Source organism: Melospiza melodia, chromosome 2 (genome assembly GCF_035770615.1).
Source record: "Melospiza melodia melodia isolate bMelMel2 chromosome 2, bMelMel2.pri, whole genome shotgun sequence".
Lineage (NCBI taxonomy): Eukaryota > Metazoa > Chordata > Aves > Passeriformes > Passerellidae > Melospiza > Melospiza melodia.
Window position 1 is genome coordinate 14639047 of NC_086195.1, and position 22258 is coordinate 14661304.

Genomic DNA, 22258 nt, shown 5'->3' on the forward strand with positions numbered 1-22258 from the left:
TCCACAGAGTCCTGCAAACAAGGCCAGGAGACAGGAGCCTCTCTGGGCTCGCAGGGACTGGCAATTCCTGCCCAAATCACAATTACTTCTTCTCAAACAGGCCCTAGCGTAACAGACGAGCAGGTTTATCGTGCCCAAAACTAGGAGAAACCTGCCCAAAGACACGTTCCCAGCAGAAAAAGCTGCTTGTTAAATTTCCGCCGCCGCCCCCGCGCCGCAAGCGCCGCCGCCCCCGCGCCCCTCGCCCCCGCCGCTGCGCCGGGGATGGCCGCGGATGAGGAGACACCTGGGTTTCCCTGGCAACAGGTGCCAGGCGGCCGGGGGAGCCGGGAGAGCCCGGGTTTCCCCGCTCGGCTCCGCGCCGCCGCCGGCCCCGGGCGCGCCTCGCCGCCTCGCTGGGCCGGGCCGGGCCGGGCTGGGCTGGGCTGGTCCGGCCACCCCTGCCCCGCGGGGTCCCCAGGCCGGCCCCGCCGCCCCTGGCAGGAGCAGCCGGGGGAGCGGGCGAGCAGCGGCCCCGCCCGCAGCGGAAGGTAAGGGGGATGCTGCCCGTGGCGGGGTCGGGGCGATGCAGGGTCCCCGAGGGGCAGCCCTCGGGGTCAGGCACCGGGCCGGGCATGGCGCACCTGCCTCGGGGAGGGTGCAGCTCCTCAGCTCAGAGCTGAGCCCTGCTTCCCTGGGGCCGGGGCTCGCAGGCTTCCCCCTCACTGCCCTCCGCCTCCGCCACCCTTCCCCGCCGGGGGCATCTCCTTTCCCAGCCTCTGCCACTGCGCTTGGCTTCGCCGACGGCCTCCTCTTGGCTTGGCTTGGCTTGGCTTGGCTTGGCTTGGCTTGGCTTGGCTTGGCTGGACATCCCCACACCCTGTCCTTCACAACCGCCCCTGCGTGTGCCCTCGGGGCCGCTTGGCTCTAGCCTGAGCCTGGGCCTGGGCCTGGGCACACACAGGTGCCATCTGCCCTTCCATGCGCTTCAACCAGCCAAGGGTTGCCCGCTTCCCCCTTTATTTCTTCTTGTTTACATTTGTCCTTAGCGAAGGCTGGGCCTCGCTGGTGCCGTGTCCCCCCGGGCTCTGCAGGATCCCGGTACGTCGGGGTGGATCCTGCCGCCTGAGCTCGGCTGCCCGAGCTGGGCACAGACGCACCCGGCTGGGCGCGGCTTTCTGTGGCGAGGCCTGCGGCTCGGGAGCAGAGCTGACTCCTGCGTGGGCGGTGAGCTCATGTCTGCCTGTCTGTGTGTCTGTCTGTCTGTCTGCGCGTGGCCCGGAGGCAGACAGGCCGGCGGGCTGCGGGCCCCTGCCCGAGGGGCATCCCCCGGTTTGCGCCGCTGGGTGCGGTCACACAGCCATGGGACGTACTGCAAGGCTTGCCACGTTGCGGCCAAGTAAATCCTTTCTTACTGCTTTATTTTCTTTCCTTGAAACTCAAACCTTAAGGCACAGCGACGGGCAAAAGAGAACAGTGCATATTCTGGTACATATTCTTAAAAAGATTCTCAAACAAGCCCTTTGCAAATATAAAAAAACATTAAAAAAATCTATAGATAAGTTCTTTAAAAAAATTATCCCTAGTTAACATTTGCCTATTTGTTTTGTAATAGTAACACTTCAGTGGTGCTTGCTACTAAGGTTAGATGTCAGATTCTCTTCCCATAAAATTTGTCAAGAAAATGGGGCTGATTGGTGATCTCAGGCACTGATACAGTATCACAAGCAAAGGTACAAACTGACCTTGAATGTCAATTAACAGAAGGCTTTATCCACAATTTTTTATTGCACACAAGATTTCTGGGCTCCTGTGTCCCTGTGTTTTCTTTGTGTTGTGTTTGCAGAAGATGAAAAGAAGCACAAAGCTCCTTTTACGTTACTAAAACCGAAAGTTGTTTATAGTTTTGTGGCCAGTGTGATATTTCCTGATAATGTAAAAATTCAATTGAAAAAGGAAGTAATGTGTTGCCTTGCATTGTTCCTCCAAATAACTTAGATGGAGATAACTTGATAAAAACATTTCTATCACACCCTCTGGTTAGTTAAGTGCAGCTATTATGGTTCCAAAAATAGATAGTCCCTGAAAGTGCCTGAAATCTGCAACATGGAGGTCATTTCTGCACAGAGCCTTTTCTGCCACAGCCATTCTGCCTTAAAATTGTCATGGACTTCTCCTCTGTCTATTTCTTTAATTCACTCATAGTTTTTCATTGTTATATAAAATAGATGCATAAATGAAATCAAAGAGAGACAAGAGTGTAGTCAGAAAGTAGCCAACCATAATTGTTTGATGCAATAAAAATAAAAGCATTTAGTGGTTTGAAATAAGGAAAATTATCACTTTGAAAATGGCTTTTGGCAAAACTCCATGACTAACTTTCTTTAAGAAATGTATCTACTAAATAGTGAATAACGAACCAATATCTCTATAAACTCTCCACAGAATTGCTTCTTTGTCTTATTTTTTCAATGACTTATAATGTTTTGGCTTTCCAGCATTATTGACACTAAATCAGCTGGCTGACTGTGGGTAAGTCTGCACAAAGGAGTTGCCAAGAGTTGCACAAAGCCCAGGAGGAGTGTGCTGGGGTGGGGGTAGGGAGATCAGGGCCATTTCCAGAAGGTGCAGGATGCTTTCCTTGTGCTTAGCCTCGGGCATGGACATGGCTTGCTCCTTCCCTCAGTCAGAAAAGGAACTTCAGAGGCTTAAGCACACACCCGGATGGCTGCTAATGAGACTGTTCTGTCTCTTCATATATTTCAAAATCTACATGCCATATTTCAGTCTCTGGCCTTCTGGGCATTTGTGTCTAATTAGGCTGGAGGGCGTCCAGTTGAAGATTACCTATGCTGCTTGGTGCTCAATTTCTTTATATGACTTTGGCAATAAAGCAGATTACCGTGGGTTTATGTGCAAGCAAATTAGGGACAGATGTAAGCATTCTTCTAAGCCCTGTTCCTGCTTTCTTAGCACGAACTGAATTCCACCATCATCTGTTTCTTTCTTCATAAAATTTGTAGTGTGCTGATTGTAGCATATTTATAACTGGGTGTTATGTACTCTGTAAAATGTGAGACTTTTAAACACTTCATTTTCTCTTGCCTTCTTTTTTTTCCCACATGAAAAACAATACTGCTTCAAGAAAAGTTTCCCAGTTCCAGATAGAAGTAATGAACAAGGGAAAAAGACTCTGGGCTGAGTAGAGCTGTACATAGCACAAATAGCAACAAATGTTTTAAGTTTGTTTATGTTTTCATAACAGCCTAGAGTAGAACGGAGAAAACAAAACACATAGTACCTGAACTGGTGTTTAACAGTATGAAGTAATATTGCATTGTTTAGGACTGTTATTTACTGGTGCTTAAAAAAAAAATCCCAAAGTCCATGTGCATTTTAGGAGAACTATGCAAAAACTGCTAAGGCTGTCTCCTTGGTATCACTGAATAAATAAGCCATATTGTAAAGTTACAGAATCATAGAATGGTTTGGGTTGGAAGGGACCTTAAAGATCATCTCATTTCAAGCCCTTACCAAGCAGGGAACCTTTCACTAGACCAGGCTGCTCAGAGCCCCATTGAACCTGGCCTTGAACTGTTCCAGGGCTGGGTCATCCAGAACTTCTCTGGGGAACCTGTGCAGTGCCTCAAAACCCTCACACTAAAGATTTTTTTCTTAAGAACTGATCTAAACCTGCCCTCTTTGAACTTAAAAGAATGGTTTAAAGTCATTCCTGCTTGTCCTATCACTACAAGCCCTTGTAAAAATTCCCTCTCCAGCTCTGCTGTAGCCCCTTTAGTTACTGGAACCCCAACTCTCTCAGCTTGTCTTCATAGGAGAAATGTTCCAGGCTTCTCTGTGGCCTTCCAGAGCTGGGTACATATTCAAAAGTATTTGCCCTTAAAAGAACCTTAAAACATTTAGAAATACTTGTTAAAATGAAGTCTGAAACCCATCAGATTCTTTCAAAGTTTAATTTTGGAATCAGAAACACTGTGTTTGAAAACAAAATTCATTATGACCTCATTAGGAAGATTTAAGAATAACTGTCACCTGATACCCAAACTCTTGCTTAACATAAATCTTAGGGATTTTACCTCAAGTTCCCCTGTGACAGCTCTGCAGAAATGTTTTGGCACTGAGATGGTGAGGAACAGTGCACCATGAAAAGTGAATGGCTTCTGCCTGTCAGGCTCCCAGATTTTTCCCTGTGATTGTGCAGTTTGATAAAGTAATTTTTTTTGTTTTTGAAGAAAAAGAATTACAGAAGAAACACTGATACATAATCTTTGGATTTAAATTGTATTATTGAAGTAGTTCTGCATTTGAGAATGCTCTAAAAAAAACCCAACACTTTGTGTTTATAGGACGTGGAGTCCTGGTAAACTCATTATTCCTAATATTGCATATGTTATGGAAAAGAAAAAAGGCTGCCTGAGTGTCAAATAATGACAGATGTTTTCATCCACCAGAAATACTGAACAGCCACCCTTTTGTGGGCAACTTTTATAGTAAAGGAATTTTTTTCGTTTATGAATGGTTGAAACAACTTGGACAGGCAATCACACCTGAAATGTCTCTGCTTTCATTTCTGGAATACAGAGGAGTAAGAGGTGAGGAGCCATTGCCTGGTGGCAGGAGCTGAATGCTGGGGAATGGGTGTGGTGGAATCCCTGCCCTCTCCCTCCCCAAACCCTGCTGAGGGACAGCCTTGTAATGCCTTGGGAGTCTGTTTCTGGACCTTGTGCTGGGATCCTCTTCTATAAAGGAATACAACAGCACACTTCTATTTATCATAGTCATTCATTTTCATAGAGAGCAAGGTGACTGATCACTAGTGGAATGTGCCTTCAGAAGAAGCTGAGCTATTTTTCATGGGAAAACTATCACTTTACAACCCATTTTTTCATCCTATAACACTCCAAAAATGAACAAAAATCTGCAAACACTAACCTTGAAAAGGAAACATGTTTGGCCCTGATGGAGGAAATGCAGGTAATCTTGTTAGAGAGCAATCTTAAAAGATCTCAGAAACTGCAAACCTAAGTGGAGTTGGTGTTGGCCAAAATAGTTTTCTAGTGAAGGGCTTCATAATTATTTTGTATATCAGATATGTGTTTCAAATGTAAAGGAGAGGTTAAATGCCTTAATGACTTAGGAAGGCAATAGCCTCATTTATCAAAAAGATAAGAGGAACCCAGATGACAGAATTATCAATATTCTGCAGGGAAAGAAAGCATATGGTAGAATTAAGAAATGTACTGCAATTGGTTAGGGGCTTTGCCTTTTGGTGTCAGGATACCAACCTGAATTCTGAAAAATCATTTGGGGAAAACATATTCTTACAGACCTTGTCTGGACTTTATGTGGTGGTGCAAATAAAATGTGGGTGGCATTTTGGGACCTTTTTTTTTTTTGTGTGTGTGTATAAAATTGGAGTAAGACTTTGTGTATTGGATCATTCTACTTTTTATTTTTTCAACAAATTCTGAAGTCATTGTAGCTGCAGCTTGGCTATAATGTTCTTCCTTGATTGGAAACTGGCCAAGGGGATGGTTGGCAAGCCTGTTTTTTGGAAGTCTGGACATCTTGCTGCATTGGGCCCTCTGCAGTATTAATAAACCATGAATAAACTTCCTGGCATTTCTTTAACAACATTATGGTTAAAGAGCAATCCGTTTAAGCTTTCAGAGAATAGCTATTGCAGAAGAACAGAAAACACAGTCCATTGACATCTAGAAAATTACTTTTTTCTTTCTAAAGTAAAAAGGCTTTTTTTGATCTTTGCACAGCAGAAAGAATAGTCCTGGGGCATGGTATAAATACTAAACTACCATTAATAAATACAGTCTTTCCACCATAAAGTCTTACATACCCTGATTAAGAATCTCTTTTCCTCACTTGATCTGCATATGATATTCATTGAATTTTGTGTCCTGTTCTTGAATTTGTGTTTTGGTATCTGATCTTGGAAATGCTGTTCAGTTGCTATCTAGTTTGTATCTCAGCTGGCCAGAGCCAAGTAAATATCCCTAAATCCAATGGAGATGTCCTTAACTGTCCCTGGATGGGAGGCTGCAGGCAGAATTGCTCTGCTGTGCATCAGAGGGACATCACAAAGCCAGTTCTGAGGAAACCTGTGGTTCAGGGTGCTGCAGGGTGAGCCAGGAGCCATCTGGTCTGTGCTGCTGCTCCTCGAGGGGCTGAGTGGTGGGGCCTGTAAGGAGCCCCCATCTGTGCCATGAGCCTGGGACCAGCAGCCTCTCTTGGGTGATTTTTTCTGCAGCAGAGAACAGAACTCTGGGGGACTCACACAAGGATTTTCTGTGACAGAGAGGTTCTGTACTGAGTGTCATGGTAGCTGTAGTCAGCAGTGCCACAGCTTTTCCTCTCCTACAATGCTTCTCTACGTGGCATGCAAATCACTAATAAGTAGCCAATTAGGCATAAGTGATCATGATTTTGTTCAATTTTCCTATAATAAATATATTTAAGTCCCTGTTCTCACTGGTTTATGAAAGTGGCCAGTTTTATAGTACTGACAACGAGTTTCAAGACAAATAAAAATGATAAAACAGCTTTTTCCTGTCTAAGAATGTTAGACTTGATGACCAAAAAGACAAAGGAAACCCAACAAAGAAAAATTATTGCTGTGGAAATCCCCAAGTGAGACAGTAGGAGTATGAATCTTCTATAAAATAAAAGTTAAGTACTTTAAGAAATTGATAAAGGCACCAGAAATCTCAATGGTGAATGGAATAATGGATGAAATACCTTTTTCTTGCCTTTCTTTTTTTTTATTTTAAAGAAGTCTACTAAGAACAAAAGGAGTCTGAAAAAAGAGTGGGCTGTTGTTGGTTGAAAAATGTCTATTAGAATTAGGGAAAGTATTCATTGAATCACCTTTTCTTCAGGTGTCAGTAGAGGATAAAGTACTAGACTGTATCTCAGCTGGTGGTGATGGTGAAGCACAAAACAGCCTCCTCCATCTCTGCTGTGGGAGCTGCTCTTGTGCTACTGTTTGGCTTGTTTAAACATCTGGACCTGACAACTAATACCCACAAGTTTTTACAGAATTCACTGTAGAGTTCTTTGGGTTATGAAGCTTGAATTTTTCACTATGCTTTGAAACATGGAAAAATTACAGTGAACTTGGAAATTTGTCACCAATGCTTTCAAGAGGAATCTTCTGGATAATTGGAAGCCTATCAATTTGGCTCTGGTCCTGGAAAAAATGAAAGAAACTCTCTCACTGGGCTACATTTAAGCTTCCTATCATTCTTTAAGTCTAGTCACCCGTGATTTTTGGAAAATAGATTTTATCAACCTGCCTTTTTGTTCCTTTCTTTATTCTCTTTTTTGAGAGATAACAAAAACAGTTCGATCAATGCCATTGCGTTGAAGTAATATATAATATGCTTCTGTGAGTCATGATTTTTTGATCAAGTGACTAGACTGAAATGAAATCAATTTGATGCTTCTTAAATGGACTAAAAGCTGGCAGACAGGCTATGAAACATGACTGTAAATGGGTAATCCTCACTGAGTGTGTACCTTTCTGTAGGATCCTATAAGAACTGGTTATTAGCAGTGACTATTTAGCGCTTTATTGATGACATAGATGGTAACAATATCAGTTTTCCACAGTAAATGTAAGAAAGAGAAAAGCTATCTGATGCAAAGGGATCTGATGGTGTTAGTAAAGTGGGTGCAAGCTGTAGTGTACCCTGAGTGAGGTTTTAGTGGGCTGCTGTGGCTCTTAGAGATGTAATGACAGTACTAAGGATAGAGAAGTATTTTGCACATGTACATTTTATTGCTGTTAAGAGAGAGAAGAGGGGTTAGATAATGTCATGACAGGAAAGGATTAGAAAAAATGGAACCCAAGTTCACTATCTGCTTGATTCACCAAAGAGAGCTGGCCCAGTTTTGCTTGCTGTGTTTTAGTACCTGTTCTGGTTCATCACAGGGGAAGAAATTCTTCACTGTAGCCAATGCCAGCCTGATGAAATGCACTGTCTAGAAGGTGAAACTGAGCAAGCAAGGTTTGTCTTTGTAACAGTGAGGTAAACTCACCACTGGAATATTAGTAACAGTACAAACATGATGCAAAAATAAATTCCAGTCAAAAAGATCTGTGATTTTTGAAGACTTGTATTTTTCAGATCTGAACTCTTATTAGAGACTCCTGTCAAATAAAAAAAACATTACTTCAGTTCAAGGTGGTTTTTTGTGCAATTTATGGCCATTTCCAAGAGGACCTCTATTTGTTTAGAGAACTTTGGAGCTTTATTCAGGCCTCTGAATATTGATAGAACTTAATGTAATCTCTTGCTCTACTCAGATATTATATCAAAGAATTGGTTTTATGTTAATGTTTTTACTGGCAGGAATGAAAGCAGGGAAGGTCATGCTTTAGAACTTAAGGGATGTCTGTACTCCCCTCTCCTGTTGCTCTCTTACCATGTTTCTTGAGCCTTCCTAAATACCCAGGACAAAGAGACCAGGAATTTGACTTATTATTCCTTCTGTTCTCTGTTTTTTTTGGCCTGTAACCAGAGCAGATGAATGTAGTGCCCAACTGAGGCAAGGCTTCTGAATTGACTAAGTGCAGTAAGGGACAAAGATGAAATTTTTATGTTGGGCTAGAGGAGATTCTGCATTCTGCTTGACAGAGGTTGTATGAAAACCTTAGTAGAGAGTTTTCCTGTGACTGTGTTTATATTGCTTACCTGTGAAAGAATTTTGTGGCTCTCTTCAGAGCTGTGATTGTTTAAGATTATATTGAAATGTCTTAATGTTGAAATGTTTGGTGACAGAAAGAAAAACCAATTTCAGAGTTACAACTTGGATATCATGATGAGCCCAAGGGATCTTAATGAGGTTCTGCTCCCATCCTCAAGAACTAGAATTAGAATTTAGAAAGTCCATTGCATTAAACTACAGCTGTATCTGTTCAGTTTTTGTTAATGCTGTTCACTACTGACAGGGCTGAGAGTAATGCATGAAAATGTTTTGCATTTAGAACAGTTAATGTTCACCTGCATGTTTTTCACCTTTTTGCTAAAGCAATGGAAAATGCTCCTCAGTTGAATCCAGGTATTTCATATACAATTAGTACAGTTAGTAATTGTACGTGCCATTTCTCTCCCACTTTTGCCCACTGGAACGATTTATTCTTCCATCCTACTAAAATTGAAAATAATGAAGCTGGCTTGCTTTGCAGAGGACTTTGAAATTACATGCCCAGATCACCTAGAAACAGAGCCAGGGGTAGTATCAATGAGTCTCAAGCTGCTCTTTTATCCACTGGACCGTGCTGATGACACCACTAAATACAAAATTTGATAAGTACCCAAGAGCAAATGCATAACCAAATTTCAGGTGTTGGTCTCAGTGAGAATCTTTTTTATACTGTGATGATAAATTCTTTTTCAAATAGTTGGGTTTTTTTAATTTATAAAAATCAAAATAGAAAGCGTGTCCCTCCATGTTTGTCCTCAAGAACAAATTTACGCTTTTTTCCCTGTGACCATAAAAATACATCCTTCCTCACTCTATCCCCGTTTCAGTTACTGCATTAAATCCTAGTCTGTGTTTATGTTCAATTCCCATGTCAGTTTACCAGTGGCAGCAGCCTACAACATGCACAGTCTATATTCTCCAGCAGTTGCAGCCACACTTACACATTGGAACTGTTTGTAACATTGGTAGAACTCTCTCTTTCTCCTCTGTGAAGTGATGCCTTAAAATGATCATTTCTCCCCAGTTTTTGCCACAAATTGAATTTCTTATGAGAACTGATAATTTCCCATCAGGCTTAAAAAGAAGATCCAGTTGCTTTCTTTTGCTCACCCCAGTTTGTGCTGAGCTGTGCCCTGCTGTTTTACAGCTGGACTGAAGATGTCTGATAAAGGACTGTGCTGTTCAACTGGAGCTTAGTGTAATGTTCTCTTAGTCTTGTGTCTTGGTCTTTTAGTGTTAAAGTCTACAACTTACTATCTTATCTCATTTTTCTGGCAAGATAGTCTTCTGTATCTTGCGAGAAGAGTGAACTTGGCTGTGGCTGTCTCGTGTAGCCAGGACTATCAGTGTCCTTACTGAGAAGCCAAGAGTGCTGCTGCCCTGTGTGTCTGTATTCCAGTGACCTGCCCACCAGCAGGCATTGCACACTTACCTGGGAGAACTTCTGTTCACCTGGCTGATACCTCTGCTCAGAACATTTTGCTTATTAAATCATCTGTATGAAAGATACTGACTAACCTTGATGGAAGAGAAATACATACTAATGTCATAGGCATACATACCAAGAGCAATACTGGTTAGGAGCTTTCTGGTTGCAACCTAGCACCCAGCCTTAGGGGCACAAGTATTTTCTATGAGCAATAACTATTTATGGATGATTCCTAACACAAGAACTGAATGGATTAGCAAGATGTATGGCATGTGATTCTTTGCTCTTTCCACAAACATCAGGGTCACAGCTAGGAAGAGCTGCAATGAGGTCATAAAAATATTCTTTTTTTTCCCAAGCTTTAAAGATCAGCACTGTTCGTCATGGAGCAAAATGGCATGGAAGTTGAACTTCTGTTCCCACAATTGTATGTGAGAAGTGCTCATGAATCTTGACAGACTTATGAGTGATTGTAAGCAGCTGAGTGAAAACAATAGGCCTGTGCATGCCACGGGACATGGGTGGGCCCCAGGCACCGTCAGGGTATCTGTGCTGGGCAAGGCTTGTGTGTGTCAGGTACAGAATGCCAGGGCAGGGCAGGGAGCTGGGACACTGCAGCATGCTGGAGCTTCAGTCCCAGCTGTTCCTCATCTGCTCAAACACTCTGTTTGAAGAAATGGATCAAGTAAAGTGCATTTTGTGTGCTTTTTTTGTCTTCCCTTGTTGCAAATTCACATCTGAAAACATGTTGTCATAGCTTCAACCCCAACACACTCAGTTTGGAGAGGCACATGTGGCCAGCTCAAGGCTCCTTTACAGAGAGTGGGTCCATGTGTGTTCATGTAAATGTTTATAGCTAAATGTTGTATTAACATGAATACAATTAACTAAGGAAAATATAATTCCTGGAGAGGTTGTCTTGGACTGAAAGTCTTCCATGGGCAGAAAAGCTTACAGAGTCAAAGAATTACAAAGAATTTTTCTGATGCCAAAACCTTATTTCTTAAGATATGAAGGAAAGGTACAGAGAGGAAGAAGGAGAACATGCAGTAGTTGAAGAAAAAAGTAGGAGTAGTAGTAGTAGAAGAAAAAAGTGCAGTAGTGACATTGTTGATGGTGGTATTTGAGGGTAGACCACCTCAGGATAATGGGAATAATGATATGGCAGAAAATTTTCCATATGTAACTAAAAATCTACTGCTGTTTTGTGGTTCCATGTAACTGAATCAAAATCAGTAAAACATTTTGCTTCTTTTTTTTTTTTTTTTAATGCAATTGCCTCTGGGTGGAAAATGTTTCCTAATGTCTCCTAAATTCTTTAAGTGGTGTTTCTGTGAGTATATGAAGATTTATTCTGCATCAAGGAATACTGTAGTCTGAAATCTGTTTTGGAATCATGTTCTCTGATAAATATAGGCCATGAGAAGCTAAATAGTTACTTTGAAAAGGCTTTACATTTAAAGGTTATTATGATATTAAATTACATATGGATGTTTTTAAGGAAATGCTGTGTTGATCTGAAGATAATTGAGAAGATATTGGTTCAGTAAAAAACCCTTGCTGGAAATATATTACGTAGGGCTAAAAAGCTGTTTATATACAAAACCTTTCATATCCCACATATATTAAATGCAGTGTACTCTGTCTGTGAAGATCTTCTGTGGTTTACTATTTGATCTCACCACCATGTAATAAAAAGTTCTGCTGAGATGAAATTCTGTATAATTGAAAGCCCAAATGAAGAAGATGCCTAGTAGGAAAGGAATAAAATGCACAAGCTATAAGTAAGTGGACATGCTCAAGTTAGTATATGAGGTACTTTTTATTTCTATAACCTGGGATGCTAATTCCAAAGGAAAAACTACAAAAAGATGGAAAGGAATTACAACCACTGTCACACTCAAAGGGTCTGTGTGACAAAAGGCAGATGAAAGAAGAAATGAGATCACAAAAGTGGCATGTTAGCAAGGAAAAAAGAGAGGCCTTTACCAGACTACAAATAAAAGCAAAATGTGTTGAAGAGTTACTGGCCTTTATAAACTAGGTACTTTAAACAGTGAAGGGAATTTCATAGTTCAGCAGTCCTGCGCAGGTGGGAAAGGTTGTATCCTATTTATTGCATTTTAATTTCTGTATCAGTTGAGGTATGTAATTTTCAGAAAAAAGCGATTTAATGTGATTATCTGGTAATTCAGAGATCCCATTATGATGTTTAATTTGCAAATGTTCATGACCTGGAGCATTTCACTAGGCAGCTGATGGTGTGAGGCAGAGCCGGAGCTGTGGCTGCAGCCTCCTGCTGAGCAGGGAGTGTGTTGGTAGGTTCAGCTGCAAAGGAGTAAGGCAGGGCTGGAAGCTGGGCTCCTGCTGCATCAGCATGGGATAAAATCAATGTGTGGGATTGTCATTGTCTCTGTGCTTCCCGGAGATACACATGGCAAGGATGTGATGAGGGAATTGTTAAACTGTGGCTGCACAGTGCTACCCAGGGACATAATGCTTTGTATCCTCAGGTCTCCAGGGGGAACTACAAGACAGCAGGATTAACTACCAGAGTGGATTTGCTCTGTAGACAGAAACTCTTTTCTACATGATTGGAATAGATAATTGATGGAGGATCAGATCGTGCAGACTTCTGAAGCAGACTAGTTTTTCACTTTTCTTTGTCTCATTACAGCCTTTGTCATTAAAATGGATATACTTTATGCCGTTTTCTGGTCTCCTTACAGTCATTATACTGGAAACGGTATCACTTTTGTTTTTTTCAATTTTTACATTCCTGAGGGCCAACATAATTATTTTCTAATAATATATTCTGCTTCTGTGTCCTTATAAAAAAGAAGTAGCATAAGGTGGAGTTTATGAAGAAATTAAATTCTTTCCTGACACTCTAAATATGTTATTGTTTAAATAAGTATTTAATTGTCTTAGGATGATATTTTCATTAGGACCTAGCTTAAATACCTGGTTGAACATAAGAAAAGGTGGTGATCATGACTTTCATGTCATAGACAGTAAGAAGGAAAAGAGCTGTGTTCCTCTAGTCTGACTTTTAGCATGAAAGAGATCCAGGGATTCTTGCATCTGACTTTGTATTGCTAGAAAGTCATCTAGCTTTGATCTGCCAGGGCAAATGATGGAGGATCTAATACAAGCTTTTGCAGAGCAATTTTGGAGGACTACTTATTCGAGAGAAAAGCAATGAAATTGAAAATAACTGAAATAACTTTCTATTTGTGACATGAATTACCTGTCACAGGCACGCAACCTTAAAAAAAATCTTAAAAATTTAAAGTCTTGAGAAAGAGATAGTAGCTTCAAAGAAGAGTTAATACACAGATGTTGTTAGGCTTCTGCTCTATGGGAATTCTCATTTCATAAGCTCTCATTGTTCAAAACATGTGCCTTATTTCTAGACTAAAACTATCTAGTGTTAATCTCTATACTCTGCTTTTTTTTACAATAGTTTTGTCTTTTTATATTAGTTGTTCAACATCAAAATAATGAGCAAGGATGTCTAATTTTGGTGTACGTATGGCTTTTAGGAGGTGCAGATTTTGGTTCACTTAGGTCATTCAGCACATTCAGTTTGTACTCCAGGCAGGGTCAGGGGATCAAAACCCACACAGAATTCTTAATTGTCTGTACTTGCTAAAGAATATTAATAGGATAAACTTGTACACCAAAGATCAGCAACACTTCCTTCTCTTCTGTACCCCAGATTCCTAATGTGAGCAAATGCCCTTGAAACAAAGTGAGACTGACAAATACAGCAGTAGGTATTGTGTGTTGGTGCATGTGTTCCTGGAACTTACCGGTATCCTGTTTATCAGATATTGCTGAGTTATATAATATCTACATATAATACATATTCAATTTTTTTCCAATAATATTTTCTGGACACCTATGGTGATGTTACTTTTTGACATCAGTCATGTAACAAACTGGCTCCTGCTTTCAATTTCATGCCCATTAAAAATGGCTTAAAATGGGCTGCCCCCTTTTGGGGATAATCAGACTTTGGTTTAGTGATTTCAAAAAGCAATCCCACAGAGGAATACCAATAAACTGGAGAATCCTGAGCAGAGCAAGCCACTGCAGTGCAGAACATAATTCATAGAAAGCATTTGACAATAGCATTTTTGATGATTCATTCTCCTGACTCAGATGGAAGAAAGAACCAGGCATGGAAGCAGTGTGCATTTGCAATAAAAGAATGAAGGATTGCGGGGGCACACTTGTTGTGATGACCCTGGAAACAATAGCAGGTTATTCTGGTGTCCATTCTGGGCCAGGCTGAGATGGGTCAGGGAGAGAGAGAGAGACAGCACAGTCAGTGAATTTATGAATGCAATATAAATTATTGAAGGATGTGGGGAAAATGTCTAGCCAAGTATAGCTGATGACTTTTCTTATAAGTTTGTCTGGTAAAGATAATTTCACATGCTGTAGGGCATGCAGCATTGTGTGACATCCTAATTTTTTCATAAATTGTTCTGTGAGATGGGGGCAGCTCTGCACAAGATTGTTTTTATAGTGTTGTGCTTTGTATTTGCATTACCCTGTGACTAACTAGCAATGAGGTCTGCTTGAAGCTTTACGCGCTGCTGAGCTGCAATGAAATCTCTCCACCCCATGAGCACTCTAGTATCTGGCATTGTGGTTGTTTTAATGGGATAATTTTTTCTTGTGCAGGGACTCCAGTTTGGGCTTCCCTTGTCTGGCTGCATCTGTCATGAATCTTGTTGGATTTGAGTAGGTTGGTGGTGCCTCCCCTTTGTTGTATTTAGCTGGGAACAGCCTGCACATTTAAAAGGGGGACAAAAGTTCCAGTGTGCAGAAAATCTTGATTTTCAAGGAATTTATCTTAAAATGAAAAACACAGAATTAGTGTAGCTCTTGGTAACTGGATTAAAACTAACTACCTTCAGAAGAATTGCTATGCAATGCAGTCTTCCCAAAGAGGCCCCTAGTTTGAAATTTTTTGATTTGAATTGGGCTGAGAGGGAAAAAATTGCACTGTGCCTGGGTTTGCAAATCTCACATCATGTGTATTCCAGTCAAGTGTGCCCGACAGCCCCCTCTGTAAACTGCAAGTACATCTCCAGTGACATGCAGAGTTGGAGGCTCTAAGTACCCCAGAAAGAGAAGGATGCCTTTGCAGTTCAGTCAGAAGGCTTTTTGCTGTTTGTTGCTTGCTGCTGAGAAGGCCTTCAGTAAGAGGGTAACCAGGAGTGGGATGCACAAGTGTCTCAAGGCTTGGGCACAGCACAAGAGGGGCTGTGTGAGACATTTTCCACTGAGCCCCAGCTTTGCTGCACTCTTGGTCCTGCTGTGGATGTGGTTCCAGGTGGTTCCTGTGTGTGCTTGGCTGCAGATCGGGGCCACCTGTAGCTTGACTGTGCTGTGGGTGCCCACCAGCTCTGGCCAAGTGACCTGGTGACACGATGGCAGGTGTCCAGCCCTGCCCCTGGAAGGAGGCGGGGGTTTGCTTGGCCTGGTGCAACCAGCAGCAGTGCTGTGGACAGACTCTTCAGGTGGAGTGCAAGGTACTGATGCTTTTTTGTGGCTGATGCCTCTTTGCACTGGCCTTCAGAGGATGGTTCAGGTTTATTTTTGACCAGTGAAGCACAGAAACCCAGGGAGAGGGAAGGAAGATGGGCTGATACACATGCCTTCCCATTTTCAATTTTGTTGTTTTCACTGCTGCCTCCATGCATTTATGCCTACTGACTTCACAAATGCCTGGCAGTCTGTAAGCTTTACATCGTCTTTCTTTCAAACTTGGCTTAACCTGTCTGGGGAGTCTTCCGCAGGACTATATGAGTCACAAAAAGTGGCAATATGCTAAGTTAAATACAGTAAATGATTTATCTCCTCTCCCCCTGGTTTGTGTTTTGAAATGTACGCTGCACGGTTTGATAGCTTCCTACCACTGCTGCCAGGCCACCTGTCCTGCACCCTGTCCAAGTCTTTGTCTCCAAAAATACCACTGCAGCTCAGACAAACAGCCTGGCAGCCATGCCAGGGAAGACCTTTAAAATGATGAGCTTGTATCGCCACAGTGGGAGAGAAAGGTACATTACACATCTGACCCAACACTCAGAACTGCAGAGCCGTGTCTAAAATGCATGTGGAGAGCTGGTCAGCCTCTGGAAACTGGCAGTGTATGGCATCACAATGGTTAGCATAGTGCTGCTGCTGCCTGTGAAAAAGGCTGATGTTTTTGTCTGATTTTTGTTTTGTTTTAATTTGTTCTTTTTAAATTTTTTTTTTTTTAATTGGTGACTCACATGATTAGAATTGGTGAATTATTCCTGTATCCCTTGCCACAAACCCTGGAATGAGTCCAGAGAAGGGCAACAAAGCTGGTGAAAGGGCAGGAGTGCAAGTCCTATGAGGAGCTGCAGGGGCAGCTGGGGTTGTTTGGCCTGGAGAAAAGGAGGCTCAGGGGAGACCTTATTGCTCTCAGGCAGGCAGGGCTTGGTCTCTTCTAGTAAAATGTAACAGGATGAGACAAAGTGGCTCTAAGTTGCACCGAGGGTGGTTTAGCTTAGATTTTAGGAAAAGTTTTTTCAGGGACATGCTTATAAAATATTGAAAAAGGCAACCCAGAGAGGTGAGTGAGTCACCATCCCTGGAAGTGTTCAAATAACATGAAGCTATGTCACATGAGGACATGGTTTAATGGTGAAGATGGTGATGGTGCTAGATTGATGGTTGGAATTGATCTTAAAGGTCTTTCCCAACCATAACAATTCTATGATTCTGTGAAAGCCAGTGCTTTTTCTGTGTATATCCTTTATTTTGCCTTTTAGGGAAGATACTGGGTACAGGTGATGCCATGTGGTGGCTGTTGACAGACTTATTTGAGTTTTCAAATAAGTTAAATGTAAACAGATGATGAAGTGAATGTCCCACTGAGATTTAGGTCTCCCAAAAGCAGTAAGGTTGCCTCTATGCTCATGCTTGGTTTTTGTAGCTTTGACCCCTGGTGTTTCCACACCCAGGGTAGCTGGCAGCAGCTGAGAGAGTGGCAGCACCCTCACTGCACAGGAGTCAGTGCTGAGCCCTGGGGTGCCATGCTGGCCCATGTGAGCTGACACAGCAGCCTCTGGGTCCATGGGCACTCAGCTTGGGCTGGGCATCAAAGAGAGCAAGAGAATGGAGTTGCAGCCACTTAGGCTTTATTCACTGTATAGATGGATGTAACTGAAGTTTTTCTGCAGAGCAGCAGGGTGAAAAACCCAAGTGGGATGCAGCTCCTGCCAAGCAGCCTTGTCCCTGGCTGCAGCATCTTCTGGTGTACAATGGAAGGACTTCAAGTATGGTTCCTCCTCATTGCTGAGCTCTGCAGGAGGCACTTCTTTGCACACCTTCATGATGGGCTGTCCAGCATCCTCTGGGTCAAGGCCAGGACTGATTGTGAGAGAGACGTGGTGGAGCTGGTGAGAGCACAGCATTCAGGGGACGTGACGGAGGCAAAGCACCTCAAGTGTCTGCCTACGTGCAGATGGAACAGGGAAGCACGTCTGTTAAAACAAAAGGTCTGGGTTGCTTGTTTGGTTTTAAGAAACTTTCCATCCTCCCATTGAAAGAAGCCCTTGGGGTGAAAGGAGTGCAGTTGTGAGCTTAATATTGTTGGCGTGTTTTATTAAGGTTACATAATTGCTGTTTTCCTGGGAAATGAAATCATGAAAGTGAAAAAGCTAAATTCACCAGAGCATAAGCAGGCACAACTTTGATTTCAGGCACCTGTCTGTGCCAGTATTTAATTTGGCACAGGAAATGTAGCATCAAAATGAATATGAACAAGTAGCACAGAAATAATGGCACAACTGGTGCCATTCAAACAATGGCATTCAGACACTGAGATGTGAGAACAAACACATCCCTCCCCAGCATGGGAAACTTTACAGTATATAGTGTGAGGGGGGGATGAGGCCAATGACAGAAGCAGGCAAGGAGACTCCTGTGCAGCAGGAATGGTGAGGAGGTTGGAAAATGCACTTACAGAATTCCAATGAACCCCATCTTAAATGGATTGGATGGAGAAAAGGGCAAGCTGCAGCCAAGGAAGAGAAGCTGAAAGGCTGTAAGGCCTTTCCTCCGTCTCGCCTTAGTAATTATCTCTTGTTTGCAGAGCTTCCATTAATTGGAATGCATTTCCTAATGAAATTAGGCTGGCAGCCAGTATTCAAGTCTTTTTACTGCTAGGGAAAATTTGTTCTTTGAACAACTCAGCCATTGATTTTTATTTGTGTTTTCATTAATCATGAGACTGTTATGTGCCAAAAATTCCACGCTCCATCATATTGCCTTGGACAGTCTGAGTTATTTGATTTATTCCCTTGCTCCTGTGTCTCAAAAGTGGAGTTCTACAGCAGTGCCCCATTTGTAGCTACTTTGTTGTATGGTTTCCACACATCCCCCTTTTTCTTTTTAAACAGTTTGCCTTCCTTTTAACTACCTGTCTGTTGGGACAGCAAAGACATCAAGCATCCTAAATTAAAAAAAAAAAAAAAAAAAAAAAAAAAAAAAAGGGCTTAAAAAATTGGTTTCAGTGACTTTTGTATTGTGGCATTTCTGAATTTAAAAGGATTCTCAGACTTTCCTTGTTTATGGGTAGCACAGGAACTATATCAGTTCAAAAGAGCACATTTTGATGAGAGACCTTTGACAAAGTGAGACTGGCAACAATTTTACTGGAAGGGGTGAAAACCCTTTTCAAACCTCTTTGAACTGTACTTTGCTTCTCTCTTTGAAGAAAGGTGGGACTGACAGCAAGAATTACAGCAATTTTTGCATGCAGTGCCTTCACTCTTGCAGCCAGGTCAGGCCTAGGTATTGCTGCTGTGTGTGAACAGCCTTGTCAATCTTACTGGAGAGGATATGGTTTGATATATGGACAGTAGCTGCATGGTACCTTATTTGCCAGGCTGAATTTCTTCCAAGAATTAATCTTTCTGCTACATCCTCACTACACGATAAATATCTGTACTGATCATCCTCCACAGCAAATATGAATCTTATAAAATGCATGCAGCCATTTTACAACAGGCTTTAAGTAATTGATCTGCTGATCTCTTTTTTCATTCAGCACATGGGAAGAACAGTGAGCAATGCTGAAGGTTAGATGGAGAGAAAATGATTTGAGTTACCTCCAGCTCAGAATGATCAAAAACATGAGACTGGCTTTAAAATTGGTTTTTGAAAAGCAATCTGCTTAAGGTTCATCTTAGTTTCTTTGATGTCTGAGACTTAAATGAATGCATGCAATTTACCTTTACAGATTTGTCTCAAGACATGCTAGCATAAGTGGTTGTGAATGAAATCTTAATCACCCATCATCTACAGCAACTGGAAATAGGGACAAAATTGGTATTGTAGGACCTATTGCTGAAAAAAGAAGAGAAAAAACCGAGTAAGACTCTGCACTTTTTAGGACTTTTTAGGACTGCCATTTATTCAGCAGTGACATTTTTTTCTTTAACTTACTTCAGCTTCTAACTGTATGTGTGTATTAGACCGTATGCATACAAAAAACCTCACACAATCGGTGTTACTTTAAGAAAAATAATTTCCTTAGGTTTAGTTAAATTCTTTCTTCTTGAGATTCAAGTAGGTTTATTTCCTATCCAGAAAGTAAATAGTGCAGCAGTAGTAATCTTCAAGAGACTGGATGTTACTGTGAGAAGTCACACTGAGGAATTATGCTGAGAACACCTTAATACCTTGTGTATTATGGATGGTGTGAACAATTTAGTGGTGTTGCAACACATACCCATGGTGAGAAGGTCAGCCAGAGTCCCTCAGCTGCTGAGCTGAGGCTGTAGGCTCTGTGCAACTATGACAAAGCTGTGAGTACAGGGGGATGTTCTTCAAGAAGGACTAATGGACTGGTGTAATGGAGTGATCAGTTAGAACAGTTCACAAAGAGAGGCAGCCCTAAGAGCAAAAGAAAAATGTTTCTGCAAGTATTGGAACAAACAAAAAAGGCTTTAAGTACATCTTTCACTGGAAAATGATAAGGGAAGAGATGGAGTGCTGTGGAGGGTGGTCTCGTAAAGGGAGATAAAGAAAGGCACTTAGATTTGCATCAGGTTGGTGTAACTGTTCTCTGAAGACACACAATAGAAATGTTCCCTCTTTAGCTGTATGGATAACTCCTGGTAATCACTTTGAAACAATGCTATTATCAGATACCTAGAGTACAGTATCAGAACTGCACCAGTTATTACAACACCTTGAGTGGGCTTTCTGGTTATTCATTTATATAAACATGGGTGGCATTTTCCACTGCCTCTGGAGCTGATCAAACTCTCCACTGCAATGCTCTCTAACAAATCCTAGCACTTCTGTGAATTTTTCAAATAAGTGTCTTAGTCAGGCAGTTCTTTAGTTATTGATTACTGACAAGATAACAGTCCTCAGCACACTTCCTGTCTGTAATGAAGAAGATATTCCATGTATTTCTTCGTGTTATTAATTTCTTTCTGGTCTTGGGATGTTGTAGAAAATCTAGCAGGCTGTAGCTCATAGTTTTAGTCTTTTCCTTCAGGTTATAAAGCAAACAAACTGGCTGCCTCTATTCCTGAAATTGCAGCAACAAGACCAGAGAGTGACACAAGGTTTTCCTGGATTGTTTCCCTCTCCATCTACAGCTGTTACCTGACTTCTCTACATTCACAATGAAATGACTTCAGAAAACAAGGTATTACAGATGCAGAAGGAAATAACTGTGGGAAGAACATGTAGTTCCTAGTGATGCTAGAAATATATTGCCACTGGGAAATGTGGTGGTTTGTGGTATTGAAATTATCAACTCTCTCTTTAGGCTCTGAAATTCCATGACTACTGATGTGTTTGTAAGAGCAGTTTCTGCTCTCTCTTCTGACAGCATTGTACCTATCTTCAATATGTTTTGCATAAATATGGGAGAGAAATACAGATGCACACAGCATGCAGGTGTCTGAAACTGCATTGTGAGATTCAACTAGCATATGAGCACAGTGCCAGAATGAGATCATATGTGGCTGCTGGAACATTCACTTTTCCCAGCAAAACATTTATTTGCTTTTCACAATTCTTAATAAATGGAGAAAGGATGTAGATTTGTGTTTTACCAGCCTGCCTTTCCCATGAGGTGTTTATCTTTTATAAATTAAAAAAAATAAACCAAAAGACATTGTTTTGACATAGTGCCTGATTGTAAGAACATGATGTTGCAGCTAAGAGGATTCAAGGCCAGGCTGTCCTGGGGAGGAGCAGCTGCCACTTTCTGTTGCAGAGCAGAGAACAAGAAAGCCCCAAGGCATTGTAGGGAATGGTGGGGGTCCTGTGGGATCATCTGCAGCAAAGGATCAGGCACACAGGGCTTGGCATCAAACTCAACTTGCCTTTCTGGGGACTCTGCTGATGCTGTTATGGCAAGTGCCTCATCTCCTGGTTCTCCCAGCCTGAGAGATATGCAGTTAGTCTTTAAACAGTTGATAGTTCCTGCACCTCTTTCTTTTATGTGGTAAAGCCAACTGCCTCTACTTGCATTTCTTTCCCACTGATGGTGATTAAGGTGGGTGATGGCAGTGTGTTAGTCTATATTTTGGTAAGAACATTAGTACAGACCCATCAGGGGAGCAGCAGCCTCATCTGTGCTGGGGGAGAAAGTGTGACAACAGTGCTGGAAGAGTTCTGGGTTGAGCCTCGATGAATGGAAAATGGAGACTTGAGGGCTGTCCCAGGACACCTACAAAGCATTATCTGTTACCTGACTGGGCTGTTGGTATTGATTGGTGTCACAGGCAGTGGTTGCAAACTATTTATCATTCATGTGATCTCTCTAGGCTGACCAAAATTGTGCACTGCACCATGACCATATATTTTCTTCACTTCTTATCATGGTGTCCAGCACAGCTGTGACTGGTGCCAAAGAGCTTGGGCATCTTCTAGGAACCAGGACAAATATTTGAGAAATCAATTCACCAATAGTTAAACCTGGTCACATCTATCTTGTAAACCTAAAATATTTCATACTATGGGAATTCTTTTCAAATCCTTCCAGGCTAATGGTGTTTCCACTGGAGACAAGACATGAAATGGAAATTC

At 41.9% G+C, this 22258-nt stretch overlaps 1 long non-coding RNA gene across 7 annotated transcripts in view; it reads left to right on the forward strand.

Moving 5' to 3' along the window:
- The first annotated feature begins 446 nt into the window (after window positions 1-446).
- The window catches only part of LOC134433715 (uncharacterized), a 228679-nt gene continuing 206867 nt past the window's right edge, over window positions 447-22258 (forward strand). For all 7 annotated transcript variants that reach the window (XR_010031697.1, XR_010031699.1, XR_010031696.1 and 4 more), the window contains exon 1: window positions 447-530. This is a non-coding gene — a long non-coding RNA (uncharacterized LOC134433715). The remainder of the gene's footprint in view (window positions 531-22258) is intronic.